The following is an 18,355-nucleotide window of genomic DNA, read 5'->3' as shown; positions in this document are numbered from 1 at the left end:
GGCAGCTTAAAATGTTATCTGATCTAATAAAAAAAAATATACAAAACAAACTAAAATATTTTCTAAATAAAATACAATTAAAAAACTTTTTCATATAAAATAATGGCAATTTTTAATAATTAAATATAAACTCATTTTTGAGTTTTGACTACGAACACATGAAAACACAGCTATACAACATAGTTCAAAACAAATAAATACTTCGTAATTTCTGGACATTGACTCTCAGTCTTTATTCACCTTTTTCTCACGTTTTCTCAATAAAATTAATAAAAGTATAGAATATAATAGCATATTTCTAATAGGGGCACATTGTAACGCAGTGTTACAACATGCCCCCGCCTGCACAACTGGGATTTAAACCCGGCTAGTGTCTTCTGCTAGTTAGCGAAGCATTAAATAACTATCTCAACTGTTAAATAACACCTTGGAGATTAAAATAATATCAGATTTGTCTTATTTTAAATAAACACAAAAAATAGAGATGAAAAATGAACTTAAGTAAGACATTTACTTTTGCTATGGTTAAATAAATGTCTATGGATATCTTCCAAAAAAAATAATAATTTTGGCGGATTTTTTTTTTTCTATATAGTGTTGTTATGGCAACTAGTAAATAAACAAAGTTCCATCATCCAAGCATGTGCGGAAGTATTTAAAACAAGCGTGTTACAACTAACCCCGCGTTAGGTTGTGCCCCGCACTCCCCTATAGGTCATAATCGCAACTATATTTCTTGTGATTGTGAATTTACTGTAAATATCACAATTTTGACTTCATTTCTTGTGACTGTGACTTAATATCGTCCCCCTGCCCAATTTGGGGCAGTTGTGACCTAATGGTTAGAGAGTTGGACTTGTAACCTGAAGGTCGCAAGTTTGATTCTCAGTACCGGCAGGAAATGACTTAGATGCCCATGAGCAAGGCATCTAACCCCCAATCGCTTCCTGGGTGCCACAGCAAAAATGGCTGCCCACTGCTCTGGGTTTGTGTGTGTCCACAGTTTGCAGTGTGTGTTTTCACTACTCACTGCTCCTAATGTGTGTGCACTAACTTGGATGAGTTAAATGCAGTTGCCATACTTAGCATTCACGTCACTTCAATTGCAACTATTTTTTGTGATTGTGAAATTTATGACAGTGGCATAGGGCCAGATTTACTAAACACTACAGGGCAAATTAGCATGAGAGAGCAATTTCAAAAAAGCGCAGATGAAAGTGGAAAGTTCTGCGCTTGATCTACTGACGGCATGCAAATTAAAGAACACAGATGCAGCCGGATCATTACTGTAGTGACCAACAGCAGCGAATATTTGATTCTGGTTAAAGACGGTAAATAATGGCGCAAATACCAGTAAATTGACGAGCGCAAACCTTTGTAAAGCACCTGATTCATTTAAATGCTCTCCTCCCATAATTTACATCTGAAAGGGAAACTCCTACGAAAGCATATACAATTAGGTCAGCTACAATAATAACCCTGTCCATGCCTTTTCAGCACAATTTTTTCACTGCGTGTCTTTAGTAAATCCTGACAGTAGTTTTTTAACGCCAAAAGAGGGTTTGCGCTGGCGCAAGCTGTTAGTAAATCTGGCCCTTAATATCTCACAATGTGACTATTTCTTGTAATTGTGACTTAATATCTCACAATGTGACTTTTTATGTCATAAAGGTGACTTGATATCTTACAATGTGAGTATATGTCACAATTGCAAATGTATTTCTTGTGATTGTGACTAAATATCTCACAATGTGACTTTATAGGCCATAATTGTGATTCAATATCTCACAGTGAGACTTTATATGTCACAATTGTTACTTTACTTCTTGTAATTGTGACTTTATCTCTCACAATGTGACGTTAAACAGGCTTCCATATTCTCCTGAAGTTGAGTTGTTGTAAATACTGGACCAACAGAACACAGAATTGAAAATAAAATCTCCTAACACCTGAGAAGCTTTAACTATGGCAAAATCTCTTCATCCTTTGAAATCAGGACTAATCCCAAACTGTAAAAGCATACAAAATCCAGAAGCATCAGACAGGCGAACAGCTTCCTCTCCAAATAAAAACTGTCATTCCAAATACTGTGCTAACTAACTACATAGCATATGGAATCAATGATCTCGCGCAGAACCGCTATGGCTTTGTCAGGTTACATCAGTAGGGAATATTTATGACTAGCGAGTCTCTGTTCAACCAACAGACAGCACTGTCAAGCTGTGCAGAAACCACAACCATCCAAATGCAATGGTTTACTGCACAACTGCCATCTCTAATGTGCAGGGAACGAGTCTGACAGTCCACAAAATTAATGCAGCTGCAAGGGTTCGCTGACTTTAACAAACTTCTCTGGGGTACACAAGAGTCTATAAAGCATTTTTACATACGGTAGTGCTAAAACTTTATATTATCACGAAAGACACTTTTAAGCAGCCCTTAGCATTCAAAGTTAGCACAGAAAGCATCAGACGCAGTGGAACGCTGTCAGATTTTTCATCAAACAACTTTGTGGCCATGAACTCTGCACATACCACTCAAACTCAGTCCTGTTCGAGCATGTAACCTCAAGCACTTCTGTACCACAGTTAGTTTACATGACTTTACATGGACTCTGGTTCTCTGGACGGGGCAGATAAGACTTTCTGAATTGCTGCACTTTGGAGACTGCCGTCTGATTGTGCGATTTATGAATGAATCTGATTGAACGAGCGATTATTCGTGCCCACGTACAGAAAGGAAGGTGCGACCGCTGTGACTCAAGCTATATATTTTTTTGATGTCTGCCACACAGCAACTTGCACACAGCATACAGATAATGTAATCTCACAAGCGCAGGCCGACCAGAGAGGTGAGCGTGCAGCTGGATTGCGCACTTTAAAGGATTGTAAAGGTACAAGAGCCGACCCAATTCTCCTTCTTGCTCTCTCTACAAGCCCTGCTGTTTGTTAGCAGTTTCTACATACGGTCACTTCACAGGCTCTAAATTAAGAGTTAAACGCACATTTAAACTACATTTCTTAAAAGCGTCCAAAAATGCACTATAGCGAACACATGGAGGGACGCCAATCCAAACAGTCCACGCAATTGTTGCATGGAGCGCAATGGTGAATGCACAAAATCAAACATGAACACAAAGTTCAATAGCGGCCATTCATGAGATGAGCCAAACATCCTTAAATGACGCTTCAGCGATGAATGTTTTTAAGATACTGGGAGGAGAGTCCTCACAAAACATCTGTTGTAGTGCAAATGTCCATACGCATACTCTCAGTACTCGCTTGCTCACAATAAAAGCCGGAAAGGACACTGTTTGTGGAGGCTTATCAGCGTCAGAAAGAGGCAAGCCGCCAACGTGCAGTTATGAAGTGACTTTATGCGGCTCATGGCTGTACGACTAAAGCCGGAGTGCCGTTCAACTTCGAGGGGCGTGTAAAAGCCTGTGCGTGAAGGAATAAGCTATCAGGCTGGAGGCATCACAGACACACTCTATTATTTTGCTCAAGGCATTTTAGTTGCATTAGCAGGGCTATTGAAGCCGTCAGACGCAGAGGTAAATGGAGTGGAAAGGCACATAGTGGATTGAGTCTCGGATTTTGTTCCACAATTACCTAATCAAAAAATGCATTAAACAAATAAATGAACTTGGGTCAAATTATACCAGTTCTAATCAGTAGATGTTTGAGAAAATGAACTTTAAAACGCAAAATTGCAGGAGCTTAGACCAGTGGTTCTCACCTTAAGGGTCATGACCCTAAAATGGGCCGCAGGTCTGTTTTTATTGGGTCGCTGTGAGTGGGAAAGATGTCATCTTTTAAAGGATGAGAAAACATTATGCACCCATTCGAACTCTACAATATTTTAGAGTCAATTCATATTAGAGTCATTCTGTTGAAGCTAGCCAAAATAGATGCATGCTAACATAGGTTGCATAATATTGCTTCATCCTCAAAAACCATGCACCAAACTACACAGAGTAAAAGAAAATACAAATCAAACTAGATTAAATATTCATTCTTCTGAGATGGATTGGCACTTGATGTCCAAGAAAGTCTAAATCCCAAGCAAAACTTGAGAACTACTGGCTTAGAAACTTTGAGAGAATGGCCCACATCCAGAGTGTGCAAGAAAAAGAAAACGAGAGAAAGAAACTTGGCAGTGAGCTAGATAGATATACAGCTTTCTGCATTGTGAGGCACTGGGCTGCAAAGTTCATACAGAGACCCTCTCTCACCTTTCCCACTGTCCCACTGTCCCCTGCACCATGATCCTCCTCTCGAATGCAAAAACTGCTGTCCACGGGAAACAGACCCAGTCCGGTGCAGATCCGTCAGGTAATAATACAATCCAAGCACAGGTTACGGGACTCCACACGTTGTAGTACACTGTCCCAGGACGAGGGGTGTGAGAATCCAACAGAGCAAAAGGGTGTGTGAGGGAAAGAGAGAGTGAATGAATGAAGCAAATACCTCTAAAGGGGAAAGTTTAGGGGGTGTGGAAGAGCTACAACAGGTTGGCTCACAGTTACAGCAAGAAGATGGATGGGGAGAGAGAGTGAAAAGAAAAGTAAGAAAGAGAGAGCAGCAACTAAGAAGCTGAAGATAATTCCATATAATGATTTAGGCACAAACTGAGTTAAAGACATTTGGTTCTTTGCAAAGAGGTTTGTCTGTTTTTTGTATCATTCATTCTGAATTTCAAATGTTTCTTCAGTGGTTAAACGTTTGTTGCAAAATCTTCATATAAACAATATGCAACATTATCCTTGGTAATTGACTTTGTTTTATATTGTTATGTTTTGAGGTCTTGCACAGTTATTATGTGCATCTAAGTCACCTGAGCAGCATCATGACATTAAAAACTCCAGCAGCAAGTTATTAAAATCACTGCATTACAAAAAGCTAATGGCCAAAATACAAACACTCCACAAACTGTTCTGTTATGGACTCCTATGTTGAGCTAAATGATGAACCAAGCAAGACGCAGGTGAACATAATCAATTAATAAATCAGAAACAAAAGACATAATCAGAAACCAAGGAAACCAAGCAAACAGGAAATAAACACAGGTTAAATGATGAACCCAGCAAGACGCAGGTGAACATAATCAATTAATAAATCAGAAACAAAGGACATAATCAGAAACCAAGGAAACCAAGCAAACAGGAAATAAACACAGGGAAGAATAATACATACAAGTATGAATAATACAAGAATGTAATACAAGTATTCTTCTCTGTGTTTATTTCCTGTTTGCTTGGTTTCCTTGGTTTCTGATTATGTCCTTTGTTTCTGATTTATTAATTGATTATGTTCACCTGCGTCTTGCTTGGTTCATCATTTAGCCTGTGTATTTTAGCTGTTGCGGTTTCTTTTTCTCCTATGGTTTTAGATTATCGTGTGTTGTTTGTTTGACCAAAAAAAGTATCCATATGTTCTTTCCTTGCCTGACCAGCTGTGACAAAAAAACTTCCTTAAGTTTTGCATATATCTCTCGGGACAAAATTAGGTACTAATTTAGGTACTTAATTGGTAAAAAAATCATTTCCAATTATTGTGGAAGTACGTGAGACCTCCCAAATATGACTTTTGAAAAGCAGCAGCAGAAGTTGGGGTCAAAAAGGTGGACTTATTCCACATGTAGCACCAGGGTTTTTAGATCTTACAAGTAAAAAAAGCCAGACCTCTGAGCTGGTCACATGCCTTCCCAAAAAGCTGCGTTTGAACAGCAGTGTAAAACACCGTAACTGCCCTGTTTGAACAGAGAAAGCGATGTGACAGGTCTTTAATGGTCTTCTGCAGGAATGCAGGGATGGAGTTTATTGGTTCTTGCCAGCTGTCACTCATGACACACTATAATTCAGCAAGCCCCATTCACATACACAGACCTGAAAAACTAGGTCAAAGGTCAGGCATGGGGCCATCATGGAGAGAAAAAAAGGGGAAAAAACGCTCAAGAGGCTATAAAGAGAACTGCATACATGTAGAAGAGTGTATTTATATATTTGTTGTATATAATAAAACATATTTTGGATATAAAAATATATATTTTTTGTGTATTATGTATTATATTTTATATAAATCAAATATCAATAATAAATAATTATGCATAAAAAAAATTAATTGCACTAAAATGTAAAATTAAATTAAATGAATCTTCCAATTTAATCTCATATTGGCCAAGGATGATAGCACAATTTATGGAGTTACCTTGAGTCCAAAACAAAATCTCAGAGTTTTGAAAAACAGTGTGACACACCGTGTAATGGACAATCCCTCAGACAGCCCTATAGGGAGATGCTACAAAGGCGAGGCATTGAAGAAGGCATTGAATGAGTGGAAGGACAGAGAGAAAGCCTCCTGGCTGACCCACAGGTGTGCAGAGCCCTGCTGGGCACAGTAAGGTCAGGCTTTCATGTCTCAGGACCTCTCTGGCCACTGGGTCAGCTCTATCTATAGGACGCCAAGGGAGACATAAATCCTCATGACTGTGGGTGTCTGCAGGGATGAAGAGGCGAAGAACCAATGAAAAAAGAGGGATGAGAAGACTGAAAGAAAAGAGAGATTGTAGATTAGATTTGTGTAAACTGGCTTTGGGAGCTTTTTCATCACATTCGAAAGCTTTTTAGACCACTTTACAAAACAATCATAAGATTTTCAGGCTTGAAGAATACTTGCACTTAAAACCTTGCACACCCATTTCAAATGTTTGGTGTCAGTAAGATTTAAAAAAAAAAAGAAATTAATACTACTAATAAAATATTAAACAGTACTGTTTTCAACACTGATAACAATAACTAAAGTTTCTTAAGCAGAAAATCAGCATATTAGAGTTAATTCTGAAGGATCATGTGACACTGAAAACTGTAATGATGAGTAATGATGCTGAAAATTCAGTTCTGTTTTAAGTTGTAATAATATTTCACAATATTATGTATTTTGATCACATAAATGCAGCTTTAAGGAGCATTTGAGGAGTTTTCTTTCAAAAAATTAAATAAACCTTTCCAACCCCAACATTTTCAACTTAGTGTGTGCCATCTAAAGTCTAAATTGTAAAAAACAGATTTAGCATCAAGCAGACCTGCATGTCCTAACCTTGATATTTTACGTGTTTCTCTTAAATCCTTGATTCTGATTGGTCAGTTGCAGCATTCTGTGGTAAAATATTTTTATATATGAACATTAATGCGTGTAATTGATTGTTTCTGGCAAATAATTTTCATATACTGTTCTAGTTATTTTTTTCTTCCTCCTCTCTCCCAAAATATAACTTTATCTCAAACCAATAGTTCATGTCAATTCTGTATTCATTTGGTAAGTAGCCATGAAATAAGAAAAATGATGCACAGTCAGCTGGCCATTATCACAAAATGAAAAACAAATGAAAAAAAGACCCACACGTGTTAAATCCAGACCCTTATCGCTCTGCCTGTGTTCATTTTGCAATAATAACCGACTGATTGTACATTATATCTGATTGACTGATTGAACTCACACAATGCAGACGGTGCTACAGAGAAATGATGGAAAGTATAGGATTGCTGTTAGAAATGCCCACCAACAAAGAACATTTGAGACCTAATATTTTCAAGAACTATTTTAGCAATGTTAGCTCTGTCTTGGAAATCGTTTTAGACCAGTTTCACAACTAGGAAAACTCACTGTACGATAATGGTGCTGTTTCTGCATTATCAAGCAATTAAATGCATTGAGGAATAAATTTTGAACAAAGCTGATAATGGCTACTCAGCCTGGGAAATATTAACCAGGCTTGTCTTTTAAAACTATAGCTGCTAATTGCTGTTTTTTTTAATGCATACGAAACCCCAAAGTGGTTGATACTGCAGCTGAAGTGTGCTTTGATTAAATTCAAGCTTTAGGCTTGAGTAAAAACAACAATGTACGCAGGAATGAATAAGAGAAACAGCGAAAACCAAAGAAATCTCTCCTGTCGGTCATACATTAGGAATTCACAGGGCTGGGCTGAGTTTCTGACACGACGTTGTAAAAACATCACTGACATGATGGGTAATTGCTCCTTTGGTGCGTTAGCTTGTTTTTACAGGCATGTTAGTTGAGGCCTCTCTCCACTGGCTGTCACCTCTTGTGTCTGTACCACGATTCCATCATAGACCTTGCGTCAACACAAAAGACTGTTTTCATGTTTTCAGCAGTTATGAATAATAAATAGCGATTGCTTCACATGCTCCTTGGAGAAATACAATCCAATCGGATGATGTATAGATTTAGTGCAATGCTGAAATCTTAATTATAAGTTCATTTTCTGTGCTCCGATGGCTCAAACAGTTCATTATTCTGCCCTGCAGGGCCATTCCGACTCCACTTTAATTGTGTTTTTGACGTGGAATGAGTTTAAAGTCCATGTTTAAATAATGCGCCTGCCTGAGTTTTGCTTTTGGGGGGAAATCGTATTGATTGATGTAATATAAACACAAGTGCCTCATTTAAAGTTATGGTAGTGTGTCAACAGAGAGAAGAAATAAGGAGAGCTGTGGAGTAGTAATAGGGTGGGAATATGAATATGATATTACAGTTGTGCGTGTGCATGTCTGTGGTCTCTGGCACAACTGGCAAGTTGTGTTTATCCAGGAAATCAAGGACTTGTTGCCCACGGCAATCCGAAAGATATGTATCCCCTTGCTGGTAGATATTTGGCACAGTGCCCACCTCAATCCACAAGGCCTAAAGTATGCCAATGTGCTCATCAGCAACAAAAAACACACCCACTACCTCCAAATGACACTTAAAACCAACACAAAAATATGTGCCTTTTGTCTGTCTGTTTGGAACACACACACACACGCACGCACGCACGCACGCACGCACGCACGCACGCACGCACGCACGCACGCACGCACACACACACACACACACACACACACACACACACACACACACACACACACACACACAGCATTGCACTAGGGGTCTTCAACCCAAATTATACTCTCCATCAGGGGCCAGTTGACTGAGTTAAAAAAAATACAATTGTTTTTAAGTCCAATCATGCACTTTAAATACAGTTATTGGTGCATGGACTGATCTTTTTGTTGCTGAGCCACTCATCTCTTTCTCACACGTAGTGCACTGCTCTGCATGCTAAGTGGACTAATGATGCCTGGGATTGTATTTCTGCAATGTAATTTACTCCTTGCAGATCAGGCAGGTATCCGCCTCATTAAGAGACCAGAAACATCACGATATGGCTTTGATGTGATGCTCCAATGTTATTTGAATGGATAAAACCAGAAATAAATAGCAATTTATTCACATATATGGTAAATAAAAACGTGTGAGGGACACTGTCACTAATATAATGGCAGTTACTTATTTGTATGTATATAAAAAAAAGAAATCTGTGAGAAAAATATTGAATGTGACATTAAAAGACAACATATTGTTTCCTAATTAAAGAATTTACCTTTTATATTGTCACTGTACAAAAACATAAATAAATTAGTAAAATATAATCTGTTGTATATATGTATGTTTTTTATTTATTTATATATTTTTTATATAGATATACTATAAAATATTCTTTTAACTCGAATAAAATATTTGATATTAATATTTTTAATCAGAAAAAATAAGAATGAAACAGTAAAAATGTTTTATTTATTTAGATATTTATTATAGATATATTTATATTAACATCATGTATTCAGAATAAAAGTTGAATGAAACGGATTTTTTTTAAATCCATTAAATAAATATTTACATTTATATGTAAATAAATATGTTTAATACATTTTATGTATGTACAGTATGGATGGATGGATGTTTGAAAACCAACTCTAGTTTGAAAACCAATGGATTTTCAGGTTACATTCATTTGCATCCCAGATTTAAAGATAAACTTTAAGGACCACATTTGGCCCAGTAGTTTGAGACTCGTGCACTAGTTTCTTTCATATCTTGCTGGGGTGCTTCATGAATATGTATTCAATCCTTATGTGCTGCTAAGACTATTTGTTTTACAGTATGTCGATCATAAAATACTATATGGCCACCAGTAGGGCCGTAAAAGAACACTTGAAACCAAGAGTATCTAGTTGCACATGGTCCAGGCAGGTTAGGGTGCCTCTTTTGGACCTGATCCAGAAGCCCATCCTTTCTATTAGCTATTATTCCATAAGGCAAAGAAGCCATTGAGTCTGATGAATGTCATAAAATATAGGCCAAAGACACACTGACAGAACCTGAAGTCGAAACTGTTAAAACTGTTAAAGTTTTAGTCACACTTTAAAGACCTCAGTTCACACTTTACAACTTTTTGTTTATATTTACAATTAAATTGCATATCCACACACACACACACACACGCACACACACACAAGCAAGCAAGCAGGCAAACAAGAAAGCATACAAGCAAGAAAGCAAGCAAGCAAGTGCGCGCACACACACACACACACACACACGTGTTCCAGTCTGCAAGCTATAGGCTCTCAGACACTCATATGTCTAATGAGGCCAATCTTTGAACTCGGGCTTGATTTATGCTTAACTGAATATCAAAACCATGCACAAATGTATTGTAGCAGGAATGCAGCCATCTCTCACATTCACTCGGGCAATGAGTAGAAAACCACAAGCAGGGACAAGCCCTAAATTTCCCAAAAGCGAAATCCATCTTCTCCCTATATAAGCAAGCATACACTCATATACACTGTATCAACTACACCAATGATATCCATATGCAGTGATAAAGAAAATACGAGCACAGGGCTCAACAATAATGCAGCAGGACCAATGTGAGAGTGTTTCAGGTCAGCTTTTGGACGTTTTATGTCTTGTTTTGAACATTGCTTTTGTGAATTCTGTTGATTTAAATGTCACCCAGATGAAGTTATCTAACTGGCTAACACATCTATGAGTTCAAAGATTTCACGGAGGAACAGCTTCATGTATTGCAAATTAAAAAACTAAAACCAAGCCATTTTTAAACTGAAATTAAAAGTCAAAATATTTAATTTATCTGATGGACATAAAATATGTACTGTAGGTTCCTACATGTTTTAAAATAGCTAATAATAAAAATCTATCTATCTATCTATCTATCTATCTATCTATCTATCTATCTATCTATCTATCTATCTATCTATCTATCTATCTATCTATCTATCTATCTATCTATCCATCCATCCATCCATCCATCCATCCATCCATCCATCCATCCATCCATCCATCCATCCATCCATCCATCCATCCATCCATCCATCCATCCATCCAATTATAGATAAATATCTAATAAATTGTATATACAATTATAGTTGTATGATTGCAAACTGAAAGCCTTGTTGGTAGAGAAACTATAACATTTACTGGCCTGACTGGGCCGACAGAAACAAATCATTATCATTGAGCCCCGGAGTATAGGTTTACATTTCTCCACTAAAAAGGCTGAGCGTATGTAAGAATCAGCGTCTGTCTCACAGGGGGAGGTAGAGTCTCCATATGGATTAGAGATGCACACATGGCCAGCCCAGATCCATTCCGAAAAACATTCCCCTCAACCCAAAACCATCCAATGAAAAATCTCAAGAGGAAGAGGAGGAGCAATGAGGAAAACAATGGACAAGGAGAGAGAGGATGGACGCTAACAAGCCATAATGCAGAGTTACAGATAAAAGAAAGCAGAAATTGGTGTACCAGAAGGAGTCACTGATGGCCTAACCAGCCGCTGGGAGAGGAGAAACACAGACCTGAGGAATGCTTAGAAGACAGCTTCAAAAAACTCCAGTGCGCCAAAGTTTGACAATATTCAGCGAGAAGGCAAGGTTTAACGAATATTGTTGAACTGCTGATATTTTGAAGAATATGGGTAACCAAAACCAATAGTATGGAAGTATAGTAAGTCAATGGGACCCGTCAACTGTTTGGTTACTGACGTTCTTCAAAATATCTTCTTTTGTGTTCAGCAGAAGAAAGAGAAAATGACAGAATTTTCCTTTTTTGGGTGAACTATTCCTTTATTCCAGCATGGCAGTAAATTGGGCTAGTAATGATGGTCTGTAGCTTTTATTTAAAGGGTTAGTTCACCCAAAAATGAAAATTCTGTCAGTAATTACTCACCCTCATGTTGTTCCAATCGCGTAAGACCTTCGTTCATCTTCGGAACACAAATTAAGATATTTTTGATGAAATCTGAGCCATGTCTGAATCCTCCATAGGCTTCTATGTGACCGAAACTTGCTGGCCCAGAAAAGTTATTAAAGAGATCGTTAATATAGTCCAAGTGACTCCAGTGGCTCAATCTTAAGTTTATAAAGCGACGAGAATACTTTTTGTGCGCAAAAACAAACAAAAATAACGACTTTATTCCACTATTCATTTCCTTCTCTCTGGACCTCTAGTTGGTTCGCGTAGTGTTTTTGCGCAGCGCGTCTGTGTTACACGTCACCACGTAGGCTCACTATTGGCCGACGCCGGTCATGTGTGTGATGCGTGATGACGTGCAACACAGACGCGCAGCGCAAAAACACTACGAGGCCCAGAGAGAAGGAAATGAATAGTGGAATAAAGTCGTTATTTTTGTTTGTTTTTGCGCACAAAAAGTATTCTCGTCGCTTTATATACTTAAGATTGAGCCACTGGAGTCACTTGGACTATATTAACGATCTCTTTAATAACTTTTCTGGGCCAGCAAGTTTCGGTCACATAGCAGCCTATGGAGGATTCAGAAATGGCTCAGATTTCATCAAAAATATCTTAATTTGTGTTCCGAAGATGAACGAAGGTCTTACGCGGTTGGAACAACATGAGGGTGAGTAATTACTGACAGAATTTTCATTTTTGGGTGAACTAACCCTTTAAGAATACTACCACATTTGCAGCCGTTTTTGAGTGTTGAGATGTGAAAGTAGTCTTACACACCACCCATTCCTACAGTACCTGTGTGTGATATCTCAAGTGTGTACTAATCACTCCTTCCTCTTCATCCTTCATCAAAAGCCCAATAAACAACAATCACACCCCCACTATTAACAGAGGCTATAATCACTCAAACACAAACACTCAGATACTGTAACTGTACAACTATGCTGTCATCACCCCCATTCACTCAAAAGGAATGTAAACAGTGTGTATGAAGAGGAATGTCAAATGTCACTTATCTGCGTGTCTGCAGGGTCGGTGTAGTGATCATCCCACAAAGCTTCTGTTCACAGGCAGGGTTTGGTGTGCTGAGGCCTGTGGAGTCACATCTGATGGGGTTTGTGCCTGAGGGATATTGTACAGGAGAGATTGCATAAGATTTGAGCAATTAATATTTTTCTTTGGTGGTTTTATTCATACAGTACATCAGACTGTCTTTAAATTACTGGCATGATAAAGTTTTGCTTCCGAGCTCCGGATTTTATTGTAACTGTACTCAAAGTATAATTTATGGATGCCCATGTGCTCTAGATACATGATCCCTCAACTTAAAGCCGGAGTGCGGATGACCTGGAAAGGCATGCTGGGCTTTTTAGATGCCTGATTCCACATTTGCTTGTGTTTAGAGGACATTGAGAGCTGAGAAACAGCAATCCTGGCTGCACCATCAAAGGGTGATAAATAAACCTGTTAAACAAGCCTGATAACATCGGCAGAGCTGCTCTCCATCAGACATTAAATGCCCCGTTTAAAAAGCGGCACTGCATTTATGAGTAAAGCTTTTGCCCAGGATAAAAGGAAAAGCTTCGGCCAGCTGGCGTCCCGCTCAACATGAGATCTGCTGTGGGTTAGCAGAACAGATGCAAATATAGACAGGAAGAGTGAATGAGAGAGACAGATGAACAGTGAACTTCATCCGAAGTTTTCTTTGCTCTGATTTATCGTGCAAAGCAAGTGCACTTTCAAATATGATACATATTAGGGCCTGGATCAGAAGTTTTAAACAAATTTCAGACAATGTATGTGCTTAAGCTTCAGAAAACATTAATTCTCAAGCAAAAGGTTTATGAAGTTTATAAAGAAATACTGTAAACAAAAAAAATTACACTCACACACACACAATATATACCACTCATCTCCACTACAAATAGGAAAAAGAGGCTACAATTTGCACGAGCTCACCAAAATTGGACAGTTGAAGACTGGAAAAATGTTGCCTGGTCTGATGAGTCTCGATTTCTGTTGAGACATTCAGATGGTAGAGTTAGAATTTGGCGTAAACAGAATGAGAACATGGATCCATCATGCCTTGTTACCACTGTGCAGGCTGGTGGTGGTGGTGTAATGGTGTGGGGGATGTTTTCTTGGCACACTTTGGGCCCCTTAGTGCCAATTGGGCATCGTTTAAATGCCACGGCCTACCTGAGCATTGTTTCTGACCATGTCCATCCCTTTATGACCACCATGTACCCATCCTCTGATGGCTACTTCCAGCAGGATAATGCACCATGTCACAAAGCTCGAATCATTTCAAATTGGTTTCTTGAACATGACAATGAGTTCACTGTACTAAAATGGCCCCCACAGTCACCAGATCTCAACCCAATAGAGCATCTTTGGGATGTGGTGGAACGGGAGCTTCGTGCCCTGGATGTGCATCCCTTAAATCTCCATCAACTGCAAGATGCTATCCTATCAATATGGGCCAACATTTCTAAAGAATGCTTTCAGCACCTTGTTGAATCAATGCCACTTAGAATTAAGGCAGTTCTGAAGGTGAAAGGGGGTCAAACACAGTATTAGTATGGTGTTCCTAATAATCCTTTAGGTGAGTGTATGTGTATATATATATATATATATATATATATATATATATATATATATATATATATATATATATATATATATATATATATATATATATATATATATATGTATATGTATATGTTTGTTTTTTTGCTACTGATACTTAATTAAAATGGGATTATATATTTAAAAGTTTGTCACAACAATGAACTGAACATCCAATTACAACATTGGGTGGATTTTGTTGAATTTAATTGTTGGGGTTTTCACAATCCCTGAGGTCATAAATTACTCATATTATGGTCATATTATGAAAATCATAATTTAAGGAGGGATACAGACATTTGATGTGTTTAATACTTGTATTAGTTACGTAAACGTATCTAATAAACAACATAATCAAATATATTTGATTGGCATTTTCTTAAAAAAAAAAAAAAAAAAGTCCTGGGAGACCAAAGTGTAGCATATTCAGGGAGAGTGCCAAATGTGCGTGCCAACATGCCACTTTTAAAGTACAAGCACTGCCTAATGGAGAGGAGCTTTAAACTAAACCCTCATTGTGCAGCTTTCTTTTAACAAGTATTTTAACACGTTGCAAAACTTTTATAGTTTATCTGACAATGCAAAAATGAGAGACAGAGTGAGAGAGAGAGAGAGAGAGAGAGAGAGAGAGAGAGAGAGAGAGAGAGAGAGAGAGAGAGAGAGAGAGAGAGAGAGAGAGAGAGAGAGAGAGAGAGAGAGAGAGAGAGAGAGAGAGAGAGAGAGAGAGAGAGAGCGTAACCTCTAATTAAAAGTATTAGAAATCTTCTTCCATCAGCATGAGGGGGAATTAATGTAGGGCTGTTGGCACATGGAGTCAATGCTTCAGGCTTCCTGTCTCCAAATAGGCAAACAGGAGGTGCATTGCAGAGAGCCTGTTGCCTTGGTAACAACAACTGAACTGCATGGATTCCAGGCAGAAGCACTTCTGAATTCTCAGGGGTGAATCTAACTACACATTTAAAGATTTAACGTTGACTCAACACAACAACACAGCAGCAAAGAGCAAACCCAAGAAACTGAAACTTACATTGTTAGAACTAATCACAAGTTTAACCTTCACCGCACAAGTACATTCCTTCATTGGAATCGAATGACATAAAACGATACATTTTAAATGGTAGCACTTTCTAAAAATAAATCATTTGTGGAGGACATTGATTTGAAGACACACATAACATTTTTCATTTCTGGTGAACCATAGATACGCGTCAGTCAACAGCACATAATAATTTTTCTGCCTGGATGTTTAAAGGGATAGTTCACCCAAAAATGAAAATTCTGTCATCATTTACTCTCCCTCAAGTTGTTCCAAACCTGTATGATTTCCTTTCTTCTGCTAAACACAAAAGAAGATATTTTAAAGACGGTTGGTAATTAAACAGATGCTGGTCCCCATTGACATCCATAGTATTTTTTTTCCTACTATGGAAGTCAATGGGGTCCATCAGTCGTTTGGTTACCGACTTTCTTCAAAATATCTTCTTTTGTGTTCAGCAGAAGAAAGAAAGTCATACAGGTTTGGAACAACTTGAGGGAGAGTAAATGATGACAGAATTTTCATTTTTGGGTGAACTATCCCTATAGTTCCAGAAGTTTCCACACACCTTATTCTGGGCAGATGGACCCTTTTCCAAAGCCTCTAATACTGTATATCCAGTTCAAAGGCTTCTGTCAGTGACGCGCCCCAACAGCTGATTCATTTTAAGTGCAGGAAACCGTCCTGTTCCCAAAGGAGAGGCAGAGTATCCATCCTTCTGTAAACGAACTGACTGTACTGATTTACTATTACCTAAATGCTCAGATGGAATCTGCAGAATCTTTAAACATTATCTGCACTGAATCTGGAAGAACATTCTCCAGGATGGATTTAAATGCTGGTAATACTTTACTAAATGGTGGTAGTTACTTTAAAAAGTAAGGTTACTCCCTAAAAACAGTAACTAATTGCGTTATTTTTTATGGAACGTAATGCGTTACGTTACTTTTTCTCACCTGGGCTGGGCTTGCTTGTTACAATATACTACAATATCCATCATGTTCACACAGTGCACAAAACGCCTCTGCACTAACTCCTGATTTCTCTCAACATGGAGACAGGAGAGCTGTCTGTCAATACATGTTGAAACAAAGTAACTTGAGTTACCTATTTGGAAAAGTAACCCAGATATTACATTTTTAAATTTAAAACTAATGCGTTACTTTACTAGTTACTTGAAAAAAGTAATCTGATTGCGTAACTCATGTTACTTGTAATGCGTTACCCCAAAGACTGAGTAAGAGTAGTAGAAAATACTTGGCGACTAAAAGCATAATTAATTAGACAAATTACACAAAATATGAAATAAAATAATAACATTCCTTTGAAGTTTAACGGTCGCAACTAACAGGGCTGCTAATTCTGCGAAGATACAGTGGGTGATTGTTTCAAATGGGCTTAGATATGTGCATGTCTTGATATAAAATTAAAATGATTCTTTGATTAAAGTGAGATATTAGTTGGATGTCTGATAAAGTGATGCCTGTTTACATTCATAAGCACTCAAAGCTAAAAGGACACAGCATTAATAGTGCAAAATCATTTATTGCAAGCTCTTACACAACTTTCTGGAACTGGAAAGTTCAAATTACACATTCATATTACAGAAATTATTATTAACATTTTCTTCAAGGTTTTTGAAAACTGGAGCATCTGTATTTTCTATCACTCCAAGATCACTCGGAGCGATTTTCTTTCTTTCACCAGCAAACAGCAGAACAGAATGTGACCCCTGTGGGCTTGAGCTGACAAACAGTTTTTGCAGCTATAAGGGTAAAATACAGCAGCCCTCCTATGATTTACCCCTCCCTCTCTCACGTCTCTGTGTGAAAAAGATGATTTATGCCCGTTTGTTTTTTTTTTGTCTCCCAGCACTACTCTGAATAATACAATGTGGACAGGTTTGTCTTTCTTGGAGATATGATCTTGGTTTTCAGAGGCCAAGTTATGGATATATGTCCTGAGAAAAGGTAGAAAGAAGGAAATTATGAGTCAGGTCGCCATGATTATGAGAGATTCTCTGTCATCTTACGAAAGTGTGCCGGCGGTGGCCGATTGGTTACCTTTACGAGTTGAATGATAAATTGGAAGAAGATCGGCAACGTCATCTTGTAAATAAAAAAAAAAATTGTTTTTACAAAACTGATTTGGTACAATCAGGTGTCATTTTTCAACATTAAGTAACAACATTACTTACCAAGAACTATCAATGAATAATAAGTATACAGCATGTATTAGTATTTACTAAATCATTTTTAAATGTTGTATTTGTTCTAAACAACTGTTTTATTAACTAACATTGACAAAGTTTATTAAATCTTGTAAAAAATAAATAAAAAATACATTGCTCAAAGTTAGTTCATTTAAGTTGATACATTAACAAATGTTAATAAATTATATCTTATTGTAATATTATTTTCTTATCTTATTTTATATCAACATGTCTGACATTTTGTTTAATTTAAGTTTAGGGTCTTTCTTGCCATTTTTTTGTTCACATACTCATTTAACTACATTGAGGTCACCAGGATTCAAGTACTTTCACACTGAAACCAATAGTTGATTTCTTGAT

The 18,355-nt window shown here is 37.6% G+C and overlaps 1 protein-coding gene across 1 annotated transcript in view; it reads right to left on the bottom strand.

Annotated features, from left to right (window-relative positions):
* col7a1l (collagen type VII alpha 1-like) overlaps nucleotides 1-4,473 on the bottom strand; it is a 64,277-nt gene extending 59,804 nt beyond the window's left edge. The window contains exon 1 of the mRNA XM_081362633.1: nucleotides 4,235-4,473. The gene's annotated coding sequence lies outside the window, so the exon portion shown is untranslated. The remainder of the gene's footprint in view (nucleotides 1-4,234) is intronic.
* Between the last annotated feature and the right edge of the window lie 13,882 nt (nucleotides 4,474-18,355).

Source organism: Scardinius erythrophthalmus (assembly GCF_964197995.2).
Source record: "Scardinius erythrophthalmus genome assembly, chromosome: 4".
NCBI lineage: Eukaryota > Metazoa > Chordata > Actinopteri > Cypriniformes > Leuciscidae > Scardinius > Scardinius erythrophthalmus.
This window is presented reverse-complemented; position numbering and strand designations above follow the sequence as displayed.